Genomic DNA, 22,446 nt, shown 5'->3' with positions numbered 1-22,446 from the left:
TTTGTCCTGCATTTGTTGGTAGCAGAGCAATGAATGTAATCGCATGTGTTCTAAGACCGGTATGCTTTTCGTGTTAAGGTAATCTATTTCCTTTTCAAATCAAGCACTCTGTGTTTGTTTTATACGCCTTTCCTAAACCCATCATTAGAGATTAGTTTTTTAATTGTGTTTTCTAAATATTAACAGAATTCACATAATACCATACAGTCCACCCTGAAGTCATTTTCTTTGCATTCATAATCTGAGACTGACAGTTTATCAATAGGTGCAAATCCTTACAACATGGCTTTTGTGTGTTAAATAAAGACTAGGAACATGTGGTTTAATTTACAATATCGCATTGTAAACTTCAGTTGAGTTTCTCTGGTTACATGCTTTAAACCCTGCTATGACTGTTGAATGTTATGAAAATAAATATGCCCATAAGCAATACACGGGTCTCTTTTGTGATCTTAAATACAAAAGGGATAAAGAGTTGGTCTAATTGGAGCTCCTCTTTTCAGTTACTTGTTGTCTGTTGCAGTGTTTACCAAACTTGGTGTTTCGAAGTACTGCTGGAACATGTAGTTCCACTAAGTACTTAATATTAGAAGCAAACAATGCAGACACTGAAGGTATTTCTTTATTATTTAAAATAAATACCCCACACAGGTCTTCAGTCACCTGAACGTTCTTAAAATTAAAAATAAATTCAATTTTACCTCCCTCTTATTTCACCACATTACATGAGACACCGTGGGCCTGAATCAGATGTGGTTGGAGGTGCTATAGCTGCTTACATAGAAGCAGCAGTGATAGCAATAATATGGTAATGCAGCAGGAGGCGTCACACCACCTGCATGCATTCATGATCCGATCTGCGTCCAAGCACACAGTTTTGGATCATCTGCGACACCATTGGTCAGCTGTGTGACCTATGGGGTCACGCAAGCCAGCCAACACAGGAGCTTCCAAGAGGCCAAGAAAACTCCTTCCTCGGATGGAGATCCTGGCCTCGTCCTTCCACCCGTAACGGCGGTGACACACAAATGGAGTCTGTCGCCACCCCTGAAATGTCATCAGACTGTCAATAAAGTTGCTTGCGATGTTGCAGTACCTGTTCGCACAAGTCCTGTGCATGCTCAAAATACCGAACATCTGTACTTTGCGCAAGATAGCGCTGCAACAATCATATCTCAATGACCCCTCCTATCTGTGTGGCAGCCGATCACCAAAGACCATAGTAAAACAATAAAGGGTTAAACCTCTTATTGTAATGTTGTCTTCTAAACCGTGTCCTTACTCTTTCACATTAGAAACAGTGGGGAGAATTCAAATGTTTGAAAAGTCAGTTGGGTGTCTGGTTTTTCCTGTCTATTAGATAGGAACAAACAGACACCCAACTGACTTTTCTAACAACTGAATATCTTCGAGTGTCTGTTTCTTTCTGACTAGTCCTTAATATAGAATCCTTGAATCAGTATTTATAATAAAAATGTTCTGAATGGAGAGTCCAACAGATGTCAAAATGTTTCCTATTCTTTTGAAATTCATTGAAAACATAGACATCTCCCAATGGTTTCTGGGAAAATTGCTTCTTAGAATGCACAGCAAGGGTCTACGCTAGAAGAGTATTAACACAACATTAATCTAGCTGGTTTTATGTTATTGCACTCAGAACATACAGTGCCTTGCTAAAGTATTCACAACCCATTGGCTTTTTACCTATTTTGTTACATTACAACCTGTCATTTATTTTTATTTTTAATCTGAATTTTGTGATGTATCTGCACAAAATAGTTTAAGTTGGTGAAGTGAAATGAGAAAAAATTATATAATAAATAATTTTTAGAAATAGAAATTTGAAAATTGGCATGTGCATATTTATTCACCCCCTTGGCTATAAAGCCCCTCAAAAGTTCTGGTGCAACCAATTACCTTCAGAAGTCACATAATTAGTGAAATGAAGTCCACTTGTGTGCAGTCTAATGTGCCCTACACACTGGGCGATTACACTGCAAGATATTAATTAATGAACGAGATAACGTTCATATCTGTCAGTGTGGAGGCACCAGCGATGAACGATGCGCGGCCCCGCGCTCGTCCATATTTGCCTGCACGTCTACGGAGCCTGGTGACGGGGGGAGTGAAGAAACTTCACTCCCCCCGTCACTGCCCCCACCGCCGCCGGGTCGCCCGTCTGCCGTATCGGCGGTCGGGCAGCTTGGCGGCACATCGCCGAGTCTGTAGGGCCCATAAGTGTCACATAATCTCTCAGTATAAACACACCTTTTCTGAAAGGCCCCAGAGGCTGCAACACCACTAAGCAAGAGGCATCACACCATGAAGACCAAGGAGCTCTCCAAACAAGTCAGGGATAAAGTTGTTGTGAAGTACAAGTCAGGGTTGGGTTATAATAAAATATCCAAATCTTTAATGATCCCCCGGAGCACCATCAAATCCATCATCTTCAAAGGGAAAGAACATGGTACCACAACAAACCTGCCAAGAGAGGGCCGGCCACCAAAACTCACAGACCGGGCAAGGAGGACATTAATCAGAGAGGCAGCACAGAGACCAAAGGTAACACTGAAGGAGCTGCAGAGTTCCACAACAGAGACTGGTGTATCTGCGCATGTGACCACAATAAGCCGTACACTCCATAGAGCTGGGCTTTATGGAAGAGTGGCCAGAAAAAAGCCAGTACTTAGTGTTAAAAATAAGAAGGCACGTTTTGAGTTTGCCAAAAGGCATGTGGACGACTCCCCAAATGTAGGCGCTCTGGTCAGATGAGACTAAAATTTAACTTTTCGGACACCAAGGAAAACGCTATGTCAGGCGCAAACCCAACACATCCCATCACCCTCAGAACACCATCCCTCAGTGAAACATGGTGGTGGCAGCATCATGCTGTGTAGATGTTTTTCAGCAGCAGGGACTGGGAAACTGTTTCAAGTCGAGGGAAAGATGGATGGTGCTAAATACAGGGATATTCTTGAGCAAAACCTGTTTCAGTCTGCCTGTGATTTGAGACTGGGACGGAGGTTCACCTTCCAGCAGGACAATGACCCGAGGCATACTGCTAAAGCAACACTCGAGTGGTTTAAGGGGATTTATCAGAAAAACAGTATAGAAAATGGGCGCTAGAAAAGATGATGAAACAGCCCCGAGTTTGAGGCTGAGAAACGCGTTAAGTACTGAGGACGTCCATCCTGCTGACCGATCCACGCTGGGAGCTGTATCCTGCTCTGTAATACCACACTGGTCCACTTCTGTAAGCCGCAGACGGAGGCTGATAGCCAAGCTCCGGTTAGATCAACGCTGGAAGCCTCCCCTGCCTTGCTGGCCGATCCACACTGGGAGCAGCAGCCGGAGACAGACCGCTATAGTCCCGGTTAGATCTTATTCATCATAACACAATTCACAGGTAGCCGGCACCCGAATTCATCGTTACAAGTTCCGCTGGTCCGTACAACAATAGAGACGGGGAAAGCACTGTGTTGTCACTGACTGCCTCTTTGAGAGCGTAAGTGCTCTAATTTTAACAAACAACATAAAAGAACTGTGCTAAATAACTTATGTTTAAACCCCAGCTTCGTCTCTTAAATTCCGGACCACATAATTAATTATGTTCTAACTGATAAGTTGGCTACAAATCAGTATAAAACTGAATAGAACATTTTGAAAGTTATAATTTGAAACCTCTTTAATTGTGGATCCTGCATTTGCTATAACAAACCAAAGTTACCAATGAGCTCATTCAAGTGATCAGTCCAGGTGTGGTGTCTGCACACTTTGGGAGTTCCTCTAATTACGAAAGAACTGTTGAGGATTCCACTGGAAAATAAATTCAACATTGCTACAGTGTGTTTAATAGAGTTTCCTAGTGTGGTATTAAATGATTACTGCATAAAAACTAATACAATATTGTATCTTTAATATAGAGTCAGCAGAATGGTGTAAAGCTCTAGGAGAGTTGATTTTATATTTGTAAGTGTATGTGTTAGTGTGAATACTATATAAATGGAATTTTAATAAATTTGATATTTCCTTTGGTGATAGCTTCCATTTGTTTTTTTTTGGTTTATGGGGAAACATTTAAATGTGTTGAATGGCCTAGTCAAAGCCCAGATCTCAATCCAATTGAGAATCTGTGGTCAGACTTGAAGATTGCTGTCCACAAGCGGAAACCATCCAACATGAAGCAGCTGGAGCAGTTTTGCCTTGAGGAATGGGCAAAATCCCAGTGGCAAGATGTGGCAAGCTCGTAGAGACTTATCCAAAGCAACTTGCAGCTGTAATTGCAGCAAAAGGTGGCTCTACACAGTACTGACTTTAGGGGGGTGAATAGTTATGCACGCTGAAGTTTTCTGTTATTTTGTCCTATTTGTTGTTTGCTTCACAATAAAAAAAAAAAATCTTCAAAGTTGTAGGCATGTTCTATGAATGAAATGATGCAAACCTTCAAACAATCCAACTTAATTCCAGGTTGTGAGGCGACAAAACATGAAAAATACAAAGAGGGGTGAATACTTTAGCAAAGCACTCTAGAACAAAGTGCTCAAGAAAACCACCAAGATTTACATTTTTTAATTCTATTGAGTCTGGGGTTCACAGTAACAAATCAAGCTTAGGGCATGATTCAGGTTCAGACGCAAAAGTGCTGAAATCGTTATTTAGCATTTTCAGCACTTCAGCGCATGCGCGCACACCGGTGCATGCATGTGAAAGGTCCTAAACTGCTGTTGCCTATGATCGCAGTCTAAGACCTGGAGGGAGGCGGGAATGGACACCGCGTTTCGTGGGCGTTGATGCTCCATTTAAGGGGTGCAGTCCGGACCGTTGCTGGGGTAGGTCGTGGCGACTGCGTGACATCACACGCAGCCGCTGCAACCCAAAATATGGCGGTGCTCTGACTGCTTACACAGCTAGGCTGCGTAGGTGGGGGCTACCTTAATCATGCAAGCGCATCACTGTATAGCGATGAGCTCGCATGTTAACGGGGGGTGGAGGCAGGACCCGGCATGCAGGGCGGCCTTGCCCTGCACATGTTAAAGAATAGAGTTGTAGTTTTGCAATTTTTTTTAAAAACTACAACTAAAACTGAATTAAGCCCTTAGTTTGAACCCATTTCACATAATTCACTTTTCTACGGTGCAAATTAGATATCCATCCCTTTCTTTGGCTGACATTTATGCTCATAGCCGTTCAAAAGCACCAAAGTCATTTGCACAGACTGGTAAAATCATAGGAGAAATGATTGTCCACAGCGTTTCTTCGTGTGCCCCTCTGATGCAGAGAAAAGTCTCCTAAGGGTATGTAGTCATTATGTCAACTGTCAACATTCTGAATGTTGACATGGTCAAAATTATGACAGTGAACATGTCAACATTACAGGGTTAGGGTTTGTCTGCCATTAGGGTTAGGTAGGGTCAGACTACTCCACAGGTGTATAGGATAAATCCCTTGTTATTCCCACAACTTGAGGGCCCCACCCCCTCCTCTAACGTCAGGATTCTCACTGTGCACTCAAATGATACAGTGTTAGTTTGAACAGGACAGTCACCTGGTAGAGCATGAGCATGGATGAACATGAGTGCTTGGTTTCTATACAGACTGGCCCTCATTCCGAGTTGGTCGGTCGCAAGGCGAATTTAGCAGAGTTGCTCACGCTAAGCCGCCGCCTACTGGGAGTGAATCTTAGCTTCTTAAAATTGCGACCGATGTATTCGCAATATTGCTATTACAAACTACTTCGCAGTTTCAGAGTAGCTCCAGACTTACTCTGCCTGTGCGATCAGTTCAGTGCTTGTCGTTCCTGGTTGACGTCACAAACACACCCAGCGTTCGCCCAGGCACTCCCACCGTTTCTCCAGCCACTCCTGCGTTTTTTCCGGAAACGGTAGCGTTTTCAGCCACACGCCCCTAAAACGCCGTGTTTCCGCCCAGTAACACCCATTTCCTGTCAATCACATTACGTTCGCCGGAGCGAAGAAAAAGCCGTGAGTAAAAATACTTTCTTCATAGTAAAGTTACTTGGCGCAGTCGCAGTGCGAACTTTGCGCATACGTACTAAGCGGATTTTCACTGCGATGCGATGAAAAAGAACGAGCGAACAACTCGGAATGAGGGCCACTACACTAAGATTTGCCCTCCTGCATTATCAAAATTAGTGGTTCTGTTAATATATCTTTGTCTTGTGTGAAAATAACATTTAAAATATAGCATATTGCAGACTAAGGGGGTTATTCAGTTTGCACGTTCATGCGGGTGCACTAGCAGCCAATGCAATCTGATTGCATTGCTTGCGAACGCCTCTGCCTGATGGACAGAATCTGCAATCCGTGCTGAATAACCACCACATAGGTGGTCATTCCGAGTTGTTCGCTCGCAAGCTGCTTTTAGCAGCTTTGCACACGCTAAGCCGCCGCCTACTGGGAGTGAATCTTAGCTTATCAAAATTGCGAACGAAAGATTCTCAAAATTGCGAATAGAAATTTCTTTGCAGTTTCTGAGCAGCTCGAGACTTACTCTGCCAATGCGATCAGTTCAGTCAGTTTCGTTCCTGGTTTGACGTCACAAACACACCCAGCGTTCGCCCAGACACTCCTCCGTTTCTCCAGCCACTCCCGCGTTTTTCCCAGAAACGGTAGCGTTTTTTCACACACTCCCAGAAAACGGCCAGTTTCCGCCCAGAAACACCCACTTCCTGTCAATCACATTACGATCACCAGAACGAAGAAAAAGCCTCGTAATGCCGTGAGTAAAATACCAAACTTCATAGCAAATTTACTTGGCGCAGTCGCAGTGCGAACATTGCGCATGCGCAATTAGCGAAAAATCGCTGCGATGCGAAGAAAATTACCGAGCGAACAACTCGGAATGACCACCATAGTACATTACAGTAGGCCTAATGAAGTTCTCATTGAGAGTTAGACACTGACTGGTATGTACAGGAATCCCCTATCATATGAACTGTATCTTAACCACTTGCCTGTCACAATCGCATTACACCAGCAAGTGCTGTATCTGATCTGGTCGCACAGGATGCGACCAGTCAGGCAGACGGTATGTGCAGCTGCAGGAAAGAAAAACTTCCCACAGCTGCAGCTCTCTGAAGGACTGGAAAGGTCGCTCTGCCTCCCTGCACCCTACCCCAGTGTTTGCCATGCTGCTGATCACTGCTCATCGGGGAAGTGTAAATAACCCCCCCCCCCCACCCCCCCCAGTGTGTACCTGCTGGCTGAGCATCTGTTAAAATGAAAGTCGCGATGGTCGCAATGTTTCCGATGTTTGAAAGCATCCGTATTTGTTCTGGTATGTTCTATTTATTTATTTTTACATAAAATAATTTTGGCTGAGTTTAAATACAGTACATATACGGAAATGGGTTCTCTGCGCACTGAGGTGTTAGTCTGAGGCGGGGTGTGCTGCTGGTAATGAGGGGTGTCCCGCCCCCCCTTAAATGGTAAGTATACAGATGTGGATAAATCCACAGGGAACCAGCGCTCAAACCCTATTTGTAGTGGTGAATGATACGGTTATAAAGTGAAGCTAAAATCAATAATGAAAAAGCAGGTAATATACTTAGGGTTGTTTATTCTAAGATGCTGAGATACTTTCTTTCCCAACAGGTATAAATTCGGTTTAAAAGTCAATCGGTGATTGGGGCACGCTCCTGGTTTGAGCTTAAATTCTGAAGTGCAAGGTTCAATTGAAAGAACAAATGCTGTAATCTTTGTAAAGTCGAAAAAAAGAAAAAGAAAAAAAGAAAAAGAAAAATGCCACAAAAAAATAATAATGATAATATGTACTAAAGTCCAAACGGTTTACAAGTCTATACAGACTGCGGCGTCCCGCTAATCTGTGCTCTGAAGTGAAGGATTCTCTTGTGAAGTGATGAACAGTTGACAGCGGTAGTGTATGCTGTCTCGAGCTTCTTCCGTCGCCTGGCAACCGGTTGCTTCCGGAACTCCGGATCACGTGACCGGATGGTTTGCGGAAAGGATTAGCAGTACTGTCCTTCTTTGTAGTGAATATTCGTCCTCAGTCCAATGTAGTATAGATGGGTAGCTCCAACGCGTTTCGACCTGTTAGGGAAGCCCGAGACAGCGGAGAGTGGAAGGCGGAGGGGAAGGGAGAAGGTAAGTCCCTGTAGGAGGAGGAGAGGCGCGGCCAGCCGCTCGGAGAGCTCCGGCCGTGTCCACTTCGCCTCTGTGACAGGCGCACACCCCAGGTCAGCGGCCCCACAGAGCGGGCCTGATTCGGGCGCTCTACTGTGGGACGTGCTGCAGGAGGAATAGCGCCAGTCCAGGGTCCTTATTCTCTACTCTAACCAAAGCATACACTACCGCTGTCAACTGTTCATCACTTCACAAGAGAATCCTTCACTTCAGAGCACAGATTAGCGGGACGCCGCAGTCTGTATAGACTTGTAAACCGTTTGGACTTTAGTACATATTATCATTATTATTTTTTTGTGGCATTTTTCTTTTTCTTTTTTTCTTTTTCTTTTTTTCGACTTTACAAAGATTACAGCATTTGTTCTTTCAATTGAACCTTGCACTTCAGAATTTAAGATCAAACCAGGAGCGTGCCCCAATCACTGATTGACTTTTAAAGCGAATTTATACCTGTTGGGAAAGAAAGTATCTCAGCATCTTAGAATAAACAACCCTAAGTATATTACCTGCTTTTTCATTATTGATTTTAGCTTCACTTTATAACCGTATCATTCACCACTACAAATAGGGTTTGAGCGCTGGTTCCCTGTGGATTTATCCACATCTGTATAAATACAGTACATGTTCTTGTTATGCACACCAGTGCCTGCAGGAATGTACTGGTGTCTGAACTGTTATGCACACCAGTGCCTGCAGGAATGTACTGGTGTCTGAACGGATAGGGATGCAAAACAAATGAACACACAGACAGACTGGGGAATATGACATTACATACACAGAAGGTGATAGGGTAACAAAATAAACACAAAGTGAACAGAGAAGTACAGAGGCTAAGAAACTGGGTGTCTCCCCAGTATCAGGAATGCTCAGATGGAAAAAGCAAGATGTTGTGTTTTAATACGTAGAGAACCCGAAATGCTGTTGCCAAGGGCAACAGCAAAACCCTAAAGGGTTACCAACGGGTGTGGCAGTAAACTCCTTGGTCAGAGATGGATGATAGACACAAGGAGAGTCTCCACAATCCTAATCCTCACTTGCAGTGCACAGGTTCAGCTTACTGCCACTAAACTGACACCTGAACACCCTGCACAGTGAGAAGGGATTTAGGCAGGCAAGTCTGAGAATACAGCCGCAAACTTGCTAAGCTCACAGAGTAGCAAAAGAACCCCAGCAAGTTAAACGACTGACTCCAGTTTTACTGCTAGGTCTGGATTGGCAGAGTGTAGTACCAAACCCCAAGGCCTATTTGCAGTAAGCAACAAACAAATACAAAGCTACACAGTACTGGCTAACTTTCAGGAACTGACTAACCAACAAAGATTCAGCAGCATCTGCTTAACCTGAGAAGAGGCCTTATATAGCAGGTGCTGTCCACGCCCCACTCAGACCTCACAGACTGTGAGCACAAAAACCAGCACCGGATCCCCTGCCGTGCACAAAGCCTGTAACCACTGCACAGCAAAAGACCCGAACCGGAGTATCAGCTGCGCTCAGGCCACTTCGCTAGCACTTGTCTCCCGGTTGCCATGACGACGTGGCAGCACAGGGCAGGAGACCCTAACAGTTCTTCACCTAATTCACACATTAAAAATCACGATTTCCGTGCATTTTTAGGGCTCTTACCGTACAAAAATGTTATGATGAATTGCTGTTGTCATACACAATATCAGTATTATGACCATGGCAGCACTGTACAGGTTGACATGCCATATGTCAACATAACGTCCATCTTGACATTCCGGTATCCACACCATTCCTAAGATCTCTGATTCAAGCAAATATACCGTATATACTCGAGTATAAGCTGACTTTTTCAGCTCTTTTCTCTAACGTCCTAGAGGATGCTGGGGACTCCGTAAGGACCATGGGGATAGACGGGCTCCGCAGGAGACATGGGCACTTTAAGAAAGAATTTAGTTCCTGGTGTGCACTGGCTCCTCCCTCTATGCCCCTCCTCCAGACCTCAGTTTGATACTGTGCCCAGACGAGCTGGGTGCTTTTCAGTGAGCTCTCCTGAGTTTATGATAGAAAGTATTTTGTTAGGTTTTTTATTTTCAGGGAGCTCTGCTGGCAACAGACTCCCTGCATCGTGGGACTGAGGGGAGAGAAGCAGCCCTACTCTCTGAAGCTAGGTCCTGCTTCTTAGGCTACTGGACACCATTAGCTGCAGAGGGATTAGTACTCAGGATCTCACCTTCGCCGTCCGTCCCGGAGCCGCGCCGCCGTCCCCCTCGCAGAGTCGGAAGATAGAAGCCGGGTGAGTATGAGAAGAAAAGAAGACTTCAGAGGCGGCAGAAGACTTCATGATCTTTACTGAGGTAACGCACAGCACTGCAGCTGTGCGCCATTGCTCCCACACACCTCACATACTCCGGTCACTGTAAGGGTGCAGGGCGCAGGGGGGGGCGCCCTGGGCAGCAACATAAACCTCTTATTTGGCAAAAGGAGCATATATACAGCTGGACACTGTATATATGCATGAGCCCCCGCCAATTTTACACTTTTAGCGGGACAGAAGCCCGCCGTCGAGGGGGTGGGGCTTCTCCCTCAGCACTCACCAGCGCCATGTTTTTCTCCACAGCACCGCTGAGAGGAAGCTCCCCGGACTCTCCCCTGCTAATACCACGGTAGAAGAGAGGGTTTTAAAGAAGAGGGGGGGAAGCACATAATTCGGCGCTACTGGCTTAACATTAAATTGCTGTGTTTTTTCCTGGGTCATATAGCGCTGGGGTGTGTGCTGGCATACTCTCTGTCTGTCTCTCCAAAGGGCCTTGTGGGGGAATTATCTCCAGATGAGCATTCCCGGAGTGTGTGGTGTGTCGGTACGTGTGTGTCTGAGGTAAAAGGCTCTCCTAAGGAGGAGATGGAGCAAATGTGTGTGTGAGTGGTGTCTCCATCGACAACGCCGACACCTGATTGGATATGTGAAATAAAGTGCTGAGGTAAATTTATTGCACAGAAGATTAGAGAACAGACAGTGAATCTACCCATGTCTGTCCCTATGTCGCAGAGACCTTCAGAGTCTCACAATGCTCACTATCTAACATATTAGACACTGATATCGACACGGAGTCTGACTCCAGTGTCGACTACGATAATGCAAAGTTACAGCCAAAACTGGCAGAAAAGTATTCAATATATGATTATTGTAATAAAAGATGTTTTGCATATCACTGATGACTCATCTGTCCCTGACACGAGGGTACACATGTTTAAGGGGAAGAAAGCTGAGGTAAATTTCCCTCCTCTCATGAAGAAAAAGAGCGGGAATCTCCAGACAAGAAGCTGCAGCTTCCCAAAAAGAATTCTCAGGGAGTATCCTTTCCCTACTAGGGCCAGGATACGATGGGAATCTTCCCCTAGGGTGGACAAAGCTTTGTCACGTTTACCCAAAAGGTAGCGCTGACTTAACAGCTATCCTCAGGGATCCTGCAGATAGCTTGCAGTAAAAGTACTTTGAAGTCCATTTACACACATTCTGGTACACTACTCAGACCGGCGATTGTGTCGGCATGGGTTTATAGCGCTGTAGCAGTGTGGACAGATACCTTATCAGCGGAGATTGAAACCCTAGATAAGGACACCATGGTATTGACCCTAGTATATGTGTGTATATATATATATATATATATATATATATATATATATATATAAGATGCTGTCTTATATATATATATATATATAAAACATGCCCAAAGAGACATTAGTCTACTGGGTTCTAGAGTCAACGCTATGTCGATTTCTGCTAGAAGTGTCCTGTGGAACATGCAATGGACAGGTGATGCCGACTAAAAGAGGCATATGGAAGGTTTACCTTACAAGGCTGAGGAATTGTGTGGAGAAGGGCTCTCGGACCTGGTCTCCACAGCTATAGCTGGTAATTCTGATCTTTTGCCTTATATTCCCTCACAGCCTAAGAAAGCACGACATTATCAAATGCAGTCCTTTTGGTCGCAGAATAACAAGAAAGTACGAGGAGCGTCCTTTCTTACCAGAGGTAAGGGTACAGGGCACAGCTAGTTCCCAGGAACAGACGTCCTACCCGGCCTCTACTACATCCAACGCATGACGCTGGAGCTCCGCTAAGGGAGTCCGCCCCAGTGGGAGCACGTCTTCGACTCTTCAGCCACATCTGAGTTCACTCACAGGTGGTTCCCAGGGCAATAAAAAATTGTTTCTCAGGGTTACAAGCTGGAATTCGAAAGGTGCCTCCTCGCCGGTTTTTCCTTATTGGACCTACCGGCTTCTCCCCCAGGAAGGGAGATAATATTAAATACAATTCACACATTGTATCTCCAACAGGTGGTGCTCAAGGTTCCCCTCCTGCAACAAGGAAGGCGATATGAACCTTGGCTGTAGTCCCGAAACCGTACGGTTCGGTCAGACCTATTTTTAAAATTAAAATCTCTGAACCTATACGGGAAAAGGTTCAAATTTAAAGTGGAATCGCCCAGAGCGATCATCGCCAGCCTGGAAGGGGGGGATTTGATGGTGTATCTAAACATAAAGGCTGCATACCTTCATGTTCCCATTTATCCACCCCATCAGGCGTACCTGACAATTGCGGTACAGGATTGTCATGACCAATTTCAGGGTAATTGGCGGAAATAATGGTGCTCCTACGCAAGCAAGGAGTCACAGTTGTACCATACTTGGACGATCTCCTAATAAGGGCGAGATCAAAAGAGCAGTTGTTGAACAGTGTGTCACTTTCGCTGAATGTGTCACAGCAACACGGCTGGATTCTCAATTTCCCGAGGTCACAGTTGGTTCCTATAACTCGTCTGCCCTTCTTGGGTATGATTCTGGATACAGACCAGAAATGGGTTTACCTTCAGATAGAGAAGGCCCCGGAACTCATGACTCTAGTCAGGGACCTATTGAAACCAAGACAGGTGTCAGTGCATCACTGCACTCGAGTCCTGGGAAAAACAATCCCTTCAGCAGGTTCCATGCGAGGACTTTCCAATGGGACCTACTGGACAAGTGGTCCGGGTCACATCTACAGATTCATCAGTTGATCACCTGTTCCCCCAGGGCCAGGGTATCTCTCCTGTGGTGGCTGCAGAGTGCTCACCTTCTAGAGGGCTGCAGATTCGGCATTCAGGACTGGATCCTGGTGACCACGGACGCGAGCCTCCGAGGCTGGGGAGCAGTCACACAGGGAAGAAATTTCCAAGGTCTTTGGTCAAGTCAAGAGACTTGTCTTCACATCAACATATTGGAACTAAGGGCCATATACAACGCCCTACGTCAAGCGGAGACCTTTCTTCGCGACCAACCGGTTCTGATCCAGTCAGACAACGTCACCGCAGTAGCTCATGTAAACCGCCAAGGCGGCACAAGGAGCAGAGTGGCGATGGCGAAAGCCACCAGAATTCTTTGCTGGGCGGAGAATCATGTAAGAGCACTGTAAACAGTGTTCATTCCGGAAGTGAACAACTGGGAAGCAGACTTCCTCACCAGACATACGTCCTGGAGAGTGGAGACTTCATCAGGAAGTCTTCGCACAGATTGCAGTTCGGTGGGGACTGCCACAGTTAGACAGGATGGCATCCCGCCTCAACAAAAAGCTGCAGAGTTACTGCGCCTGGTCAAGAGACCCTCAGGCAGTAGCGGTAGACGCCCTAGTGACACCGTGGGTGTTCCAGTCAGTCTATGTATTTCCTCCTCTTCCTCTCATACCCAAGGGTTGAGAATAATAAGAAAAAGGAGGAGTGAGAACAATCCTCATTGTTCCAGATTGGCCACGAAGGATCTGGTATCCGGATCTGCAGGAAATGCTTACAGAATATCCGTGGCCTCTTCCTCTAAGGCAGGACCTGTTGCAAAAGGGCCCATGTCTGTTCCAAGACTTACCGTGGCTGCGTTTGACGGCATGGCGGTTGAACGCCGGATCCTAGCGGAAAAAGGCATTCCGGATGAGGTCATTCCTACGCTGAAAAAGGCTAGGAAGGACGTGACATCTTAACATTATCACCGTATATGGCGAAAATATGTTTCTTGGTGTGAGGCCAGGAATGCTCCTACGGAAGAATTCCATCTGGGCCGTTTCCTTCACTTCCTACAAACTGGAGTGAATTTGGGCCTAAAACTTAGGCTCCATTAAGGTTCAGATTTCGGCCCTATCCATTTTCTTTCAAAAAGTGTTGGCTTCTCTACCAGAAGTTCAGACGTTTGTAAAAGGAGTGCTGCGTATCCAGCCTCCTTTTGTGCCTCCGGTGGCACCTTGGGATCTTAACGTGGTGTTAAGTTTCCTAAAGTCACACTGGTTTGAACCACTTAAAACGGCGGAGTTAAAATATCTCACGTGGAAGGTGGTCATGTTATTAGCCTTGGCTTCGGCTAGACGTGTGTCAGAATTAGCGGCTTTGTCACATAAAAGCCCCTATCTGGTTTTCCATATGGATAGAGCAGAATTGCGGACCCGTTCACAATTTCTGCCGAAAGTGGTATCATCTTTTCATATGAACCAACCTATTGTGGTGCCTGTGGCTACACGTGACTTGGAGGATTCCGAGTTACTTGATGTGGTCAGGGCTTTGAAAATTTACGTGGCCAGAACGGCTAGAGTCAGGAAAACTGAAGCGCTATTTCTCCTGTATGCATCCAACAAGATTGGTGCCCCTGCTTCAAAGCAAACTATTGCTCGCTGGATTTGTAACACGATTCAGCAAGTGCAGTCTACGACTGGATTGCCGTTACCAAAATCGGTCAAGGCCCATTCCACTAGGAAGGTGGGCTCTACTTGGGCGGCTGCCCGGGGGGTCTCGGCACTACAGCTGTGTCGAGCTGCTACTTGGTCGGGTTCAAACACTTTTGCAAAATTCTATAGGTTTGATACCCTGGCTGAGGAGGAGCTCATGTTTGCTCAATCGGTGCTGCAGAGTCATCCGCACTCTCCCGCCCGTTTGGGAGCTTTGGTATAATCCCCATGGTCCTTACGGAGTCCCCAGCATCCTCTAGGACGTTAGAGAAAATAAGATTTTACTTACCGGTAAATCTATTTCTCGTAGTCCGTAGAGGATGCTGGGCGCCTGTCCCAAGTGCGGACTTCTTCTGCAATACTTGTATATAGTTATTGCTTCAATAAGGGTTACGTTATAGTTGCATCGGTCTTGCACTGATATGTTGCTTTCATACTGTTAACTGGGTTGTTATCACAAGTTATACGGTGTGATTGGTGTGGCTGGTATGAATCTTGCCCTTGGATTAACAAAATCCTTTCCTTGTACTGTCCATCTCCTCTGGGCACAGTTTCTCTAACTGAGGTCTGGAGAAGGGGCATAGAGGGAGGAGCCAGTGCACACCAGGAACTAAATTATTTCTTAAAGTGCCCATGTCTCCTGCGGAGCCCGTCTATCCCCATGGTCCTTACGCAGTCCCCAGCATCCTCTACGGACTACGAGAAATAGATTTACCGGTAAGTAAAATCTTATTTTTTTTGTGCTGAAAAAGCCCCCTCGGCTTATACTCGAGTCAGTGCAGGGAGAGCAGTGTGACAGGGAGAGCAGTGTGAAGGAGGGACACGGAGCGCACAGCGCGCGCCTCCCCTGTGTCCCTGCTGCATCTCCGGCGGCCGCGGCGGGTCTATTAAAGGAAGTACCCGTTCATGAGCTCTGATTGGCTCACGAACCGGCACTTCCTTTAATAGACCTGCCGCGGGCGGCGGAGATGCAGGGGGGACACAGGAGAGGCGCGCGCTGTGCGCTCCTTGTCCCTCCTTCAGAAGACAGCGCGGGAGCGACGGAGGGTAAGTAACAGGCACTGGGGAGCATATTTGGCACTTGGGGGACGACGACATATGTGGCACTGAGGGGACTTATCTGGCACTATGAGGGGGCATATCTGGCACTATGAGGTGGCATATCTGGCAGCATGAGGGCATATCTGGCACATCAGGCACTGTGGGGCATATCTGGCACTGTGGGGCATATCTGGCAGCATGAGGGCATATCTGGCACTGTGGGGCATATCTGGCACATCTGGCACTGTGGGGCATATCTGGCAGTATGGGTGCATATCTGGCACTGTGGGGCATATATGGCAGTATGAGGGCATTTCTGGCACTGTGGGGCATATCTGGCAGTATGAGGGCATATCTGGCACTGTGGGGCATATCTGGCATATCTGGCAGCATGAGGGCATATCTGGCACATCAGGCACTGTGGGGCATATCTGGCAGTATGAGGGCATATCTGGCACTGAGGGCTGTGTACGGCTAGAGCTGCATTTCCCACCCTAGGCTTATACTCAAGTCAATAAGTTTTCCCAGGTTTTTGTGGTAAAATTAGGTGCCTCGGCTTATATTCGGGTCGACTTATACTCGAGTATATACAGTACTTGGCCAAGTATGACACACCATGGGGTATATTTACAAAGATTCGTGTTTTGGCCGTTTTGAAGGGTGTTTGAACTCGAATGGTATCGGGTGCATTTTACTGCAACTTTTTGAATCCTGATACGATCATTCACTAAGCTGCCGAGTTTTGCACAATCGTTTTTTCCGATGTCGATGTGATTCGTAATATCAGGCAGTGTTTTACGGGGGTGATGAGTAAAACACTGCCTGACAAAACACAAGGAATCCCGGCCGGATCTGTGAGATTCGTGCAGGGCTTCATTGTGTACCTTAAAAAGTTGATTAAAGTCTTAAAAAATCTGAAAAAAATTGCGTGAGGTCCCCCCTCCTAAGCACAACCAGCCTCGGGCTCTTTGAGCCGGTCCTGGTTGAAAAAATATGGGTAAAAAAATGACAGGGGTTCCCCCATATTTAATCAACCAGCACCGGGCTCTGCGCCTGGTCCTGGTTCCAAAAAGCGTAGGGGTCCCCCTGGTTCCAAAAAGCGTAGGGGTCCCCCGTATTTTTGAAACCAGCACCGGGCTCCACTAGCCAGGTACATAATGCCACAGCCGGGGGACACTTTTATACTGGTCCCTGCGGCCCTGGCATTACATACCCAACTAGTCACCCCTGGCCGGGGTACCCTGGAGGAGTGGGAACCCCTTAAATCAAGGGGTCCCCCCCCTCCAGCCACCCAAGGGCCAGGGGTGAAGCCCGAGGCTGTCCCCCCCCATCCAAGGGCGGCGGATGGGGGGCTGATAGCTTGTGAAAAAAATGTGAATATTGTTTTTAGTAGCAGTACTACAAGTCCCAGCAAGCCTCCCCCGCAAGCTGGTACTTGGAGAACCACAAGTACCAGCATGCGGTGGAAAACCTGGCCCGCTGGTACCTGTAGTACTACTACTAAAAAAATACCCCCAAAAAAACAGGACACACACACCGTGAAAGTATCCCTTTGAGCCTAAAAACTACAGGGGAGAGCCTGGGGAGCTGTCTTCCAGCTGCACTGTGAAGAAAAAATGGCGCCAGTGTGCTGAGGGAGATAGCCCCGCCCCTTTTTCGGCTGACTTTTCTCCCGCTTTTTTCATGGATTCTGGCAGGGGTAATTTATCACATATATAGCCCTGGGACTATATATTGTGATGATTTGCCAGCCAAGGTGTTTATATTGCCCTCTGGGCGCCCCCCCCCCCCCAGCGCCCTGCACCCATCAGTGACCAGAGTGTGAGGTGTGCATGAGGAGCAATGGCGCACAGCTGCAGTGCTGTGCGCTACCTTGTTGAAGACTGAAGTCTTCTGCCGCCGTTTTTCCGGAACACTTCTTGCTTCTGGCTCTGTAAGGGGGCCGGCGGCGCGGCTCCGGGAACGAACACCAAGGTCGGGTCCTGCGGTCGATCCCTCTGGAGCTAATGGTGTTCAGTAGCCTAAGAAGCCCAAACTACCACCAGTTAGGTAGGTTCGCTTCTTCTCCCCTTAGTCCCTCGCTGCAGTGGGTCTGTTGCCAGCAGATCTCACTGTAAAATAAAAAACCTAAAATATACTTTCTTTCTAGGAGCTCAGGAGAGCCCCTAGTGTGCATCCAGCTCAGCTGGGCACAAGATTCTAACTGAGGTCTGGAGGAGGGTCATAGTGGGAGGAGCCAGTGCACACCAGGTAGTCCTAAAGCTTTCTTTAGTTGTGCCCAGTCTCCTGCGGAGCCGCTATTCCCCATGGTCCTTACGGAGTCCCAGCATCCACTACGGACTACGAGAAATAGATTTTACCGGTGAGTAAAATCTTATTATTACATACATGCACACCTCCATACACACATACTTACCTATGTTCCCACAAGGCTCGGTCCTCTTCTCCATGTAGAATCCTGGGGTACCTGTGAAAAAAATTATACTCACATAATCCAGTGTAGAATCAGACCTTTGAATAATCCACGTACTTGGCAAAATAATAAAACGGAAACCCGACCACGCACTGAAAGGGGTCCCATGTTTACACATGGGACCCCTTTCCCCGACTGCCAGGACCCCCCCCTGACTCCTGTCAAAGAGGGTCCCTTCAGCCAATCAGGGAGCGCCACGTCGTGGCACTCTCCTGATTGGCTGTGTGCTCCTGTAGTGTCTGTCAGGCAGCACACGGCACAGATACAATGTAGCGCCTATGCGCTCCATTGTAGCCAATGGTGGGAACTTTGCGGTCAGCGGTGAGGTAACTTTCGGTCAACCACTCCTCCAGGGTACCCCGGCCAGGGGTGACTAGTTGGGTATGTAATGCCAGGGCCGCAGGGACCAGTATAAAAGTGTCCCCCAGCTGTGGCATTATGTACCTGGCTAGTGGAGCCCGGTGCTGGTTTCAAAAATACGGGGGACCCCTACGCTTTTTGTCCCCCGTATTTTTGGAACCAGGCGCAGAGCCCGGTGCTGGTTGATTAAATATGGGGGAACCCCTGTCGTTTTCCCCCCCTATTTTTTTAACCGGGACCGGCTCAAAGAGCCCGAGGCTGGTTATGCTTAGGAGGGGGGACCCCACGCAATTTTTTTTTTCAGTTTTTACACTAAACAGACCCTTTCCCATAGATAACCATGGACAGTTCTCACTGATCCGTGCATGGTTATCCAAACTCGACTGGAAAAAGCAGGTCTATTTTTTTGCTGCTTTTTTTAACGAATCGAAAAAAAACAGACCCGCACTTGAGCACTCAGAAACTAACACCCAAATACGAATGAATAGTGAATGCCCGTATTGTATGAAATAACAGCCGTGTTTGACCGATGGTCTATTCATTCGTATTTCGGAACTTTGCAAATCAAACCATTACGAATACTCCAAACACTGCCGAGATTGGTGCTTAGTGAATTCCCGGATTGGGACTTAGAAAAAAACACACAAATCGGACAAACTCGAATTCTTAGTAAATATTGGCCCATGTAAGGCAAAGACTGTTCTAGTGGTGCAGTCCTCACCAACCTCCCGCATGTTATATTTTAGATACCCCTCTTCTTCTACCCCGTCATTCATGACACCACAACAAAACAAGTCTCTTTGGTGTTTTAGAGAGATTTATCTCAAGAGGCAGTAAGAGGCATACGTTCAACTCAGAATCAGTTCTGCGTATAAACTTGTTAGAAAGAAGGTCAACATTCAGGTGTCCCCATTCAGCTGTATATGGACAACTAGGGAACCATTTCATACACAAAGAGAATAGAAGAAAGTCACTTGTTCACTACTGTGGGCCAAATGCATCATCGCTTGGAAAGTGCTAAAATGAAGAGTGAAAAAGTACCAGCCAATCAGCTCATACCTGTAATTTTTCTAACACAGCCTGTGACATGGCAGTTAGGAGCTGATTGGCTGGTATTTTTCACTCTCCTTTTTATCACTTTCCAAGCGACGATGCATCTAGCCCAGAATCTCTTCACAGAGAAGAGTTAGATATATGGAGCAGATGTACTAAGCCTTGGAGAGAGATAAAGTACCAGCCAATCAGCTCCTAAATGACATTTTTCAAACACCGGAGGTATTTTATCTCTCTCCACTTTATCATTCTCCAAGGCTTAGTACATCTGCCCCCATAGAATTGGGCTGCGCAAGAAAACAACTTCCCAATCAGAATACATTTACCCGAGGAACTTACAGTACCAGCAGATTACTCTAGACAAGGCACTATTGAAAAGCTATTTCTGTAAATCTGCTTTATTGCACATATATAAAATAGATCACCTACCATCTACAAGACAAAGAAACCACCTCACTCAGGTGTGGGCAACATGACTCTTCGCAAAGTCAATCTTCTTTACCTTATGTACTATAGTTACTCGGGCCACTTTCTACAGACTCATTTTACAACAACACTATGCTACTATACCTCACTCTGGCTTCCTCATTTCCTCATTTCTAGACCCAAATATTTGCCTGTTAAGGTTCTGAACCACCCCCTTTCCATCCCCCCTCCACTCTACTCCCTCTCCCTTTTCCTCCAAGCTCGGGCAGATCTCACAATCTTTAGCAAATTATTCTTGCGTTGCTCCATTTTAAACTCACCTTAGAGCATGCACGTGCAACTCATTTATGTCTCAATAGGTGTTATTGTGTAGTAATGGAGCGGCAACAGGGCGTTTGTACATAAATGAAGCATCTCTTGGGCCTGTTGACAGAGTTGCAGGCTATGCAGAGGTGAGAGTATGCAGAGACCTGTTGGATTTTATTTTAAAATTCTGCACCTAGGATGGGGCTGGTACAAATGCAGATAATAATGGTGATAGGTGTTCTCGCAAGCAGAGGGATTAGATCAGTGCAGTCACAAAAATGTGGCCAACGGTTAGCAATCCAGACACCCCTGGCTTATTAATTGACAGCAGTTGGTTGTGCAGTACGTAATTATGACTGGTCATCTTGCTGTCTGCTCCAAACTGTACCTTGAAATCATACTCGCAGTGCTGCAGATGCAATGTTGTGCTGAAGCCCCGCTAACTGGCTCACATTTTGACATCAACTCCGTACAGCCACTTTGTCCCCATTCAGGCAGTCAATCATGCCTGTCTGCAGCCAGAAAAAAACATGAGATGGGCTGCAAGGTGTGCTGTAGCAGCAAGGAGAGGCAGCCAGTGATGTAGTGACAGTGTTGTCACCAGTGCCACACCTTGCCTTGACGATATAGGACACCACCCATTTGGGATAAGCAAGCCTCCGAGTCTGGACAGTGATGCTGATTTCCAGAGTGTCTGGAGGAATTCCCGGACAGGTGACAGCCCTAGTCCTTTGCCTCTTGAGAAATTGTGAATAATGATATTTTTTGCCTTCTCCATCATTTCTGCATTGTGGAACGAGTGATGGAATAGGCCTGAGACAGCTGGGCCAATCAAAGTGAACTCACTGAGAGTTTAATTGTTAAACCAGTTTTCACAGTTACACTGGGTACACACACACTGGGCAATATATATCATGAGCCAGGTGGTGGGTGTGTACCCCCGATATGTCTGTGAGCGACATAGTTTACAGACATATTAGATCAGCTGTGCAGCTTAGCCGATGACCGATGTATCTGCACATATATCGGTGCATCTGGCTGTGTGTTGCTGTAGGGCTGACGCCACAGCTCAGTTGGCAAATTCAAAGCCCGCACAACTGGATGACAGGACCGACACACCAAGCGGTCGGTCGGTAAGTGTGTATACTTACCTGAATTAGCCACTTTGTCAGCGTGACGACTGGTCCACTGAATGTCTGTCTGGTGTGTACCCAGTCTTTGAATACAGGTTGAGTCTCCCTTATCCAAAATGCTTGGGACCAGAGGTATTTTGGATATCGGATTTTTCTGTATTTTGGAATAATTGCATACCATAATGAGATATCATGGCGATGGGACCTAAATCTAAGTACAGAATGCATTTATGTTTCATATACACCTTATACACACAGCCTGAAGGTAATTTTAGCCAATATTTTTTATAACTTTGTACATTAAACAAAGTGTGTCTACATTCACACAATTCATTTGTTTCATATACACCTTATATACACAGCCTGAAGGTCATTTAATACAATATTTTTTAAACTTTGTGTATTAAACAAAGTTTGTGTAGATTGAGCCATCAGAAAACAAAGGTTTCACTATCTCACTCAAAAAAGTCCGTATTTCGGAATATTCCGTATTTCGGAATATTTGGATATGGGATACTCAACCTGTAATAGTTTTCTCTTTCAAGAAAGGTTGGGCTATGTCATTTACACCTCTGTCACCGGAATTCTTTAAATACAGTAGCTGCTATTGCTTGTCATTCTTCCCTGATTTAGGGTTTATTATATATATTCTTCCTTGAGATTTAAAATAAATAAAAACATGTTCTGGATATGGTTTGCAATCAGTTGGCTTGTGAAAAATCTGGATTTTCGGAGCATGCATGTGACATTGGCCCTCATTCCGAGTTGATCGCTAGCTGCCGTTCG

The 22,446-nt window shown here is 46.2% G+C and overlaps 1 protein-coding gene across 7 annotated transcripts in view; it reads left to right on the top strand.

The window, feature by feature from the left end:
* The window catches only part of PHC3 (polyhomeotic homolog 3), a 364,349-nt gene that overhangs the window by 187,344 nt on the left and 154,559 nt on the right, over nt 1-22,446 (top strand). The gene's annotated exons all lie outside the window — the stretch shown is intronic.

The sequence above is a fragment of the Pseudophryne corroboree genome, chromosome 4 (genome assembly GCF_028390025.1).
Source record: "Pseudophryne corroboree isolate aPseCor3 chromosome 4, aPseCor3.hap2, whole genome shotgun sequence".
In the NCBI taxonomy this organism is placed as follows: domain Eukaryota; kingdom Metazoa; phylum Chordata; class Amphibia; order Anura; family Myobatrachidae; genus Pseudophryne; species Pseudophryne corroboree.
Note: the sequence above shows the minus strand (reverse complement) of the source record. Positions and strands in the feature narration are given on the sequence as shown.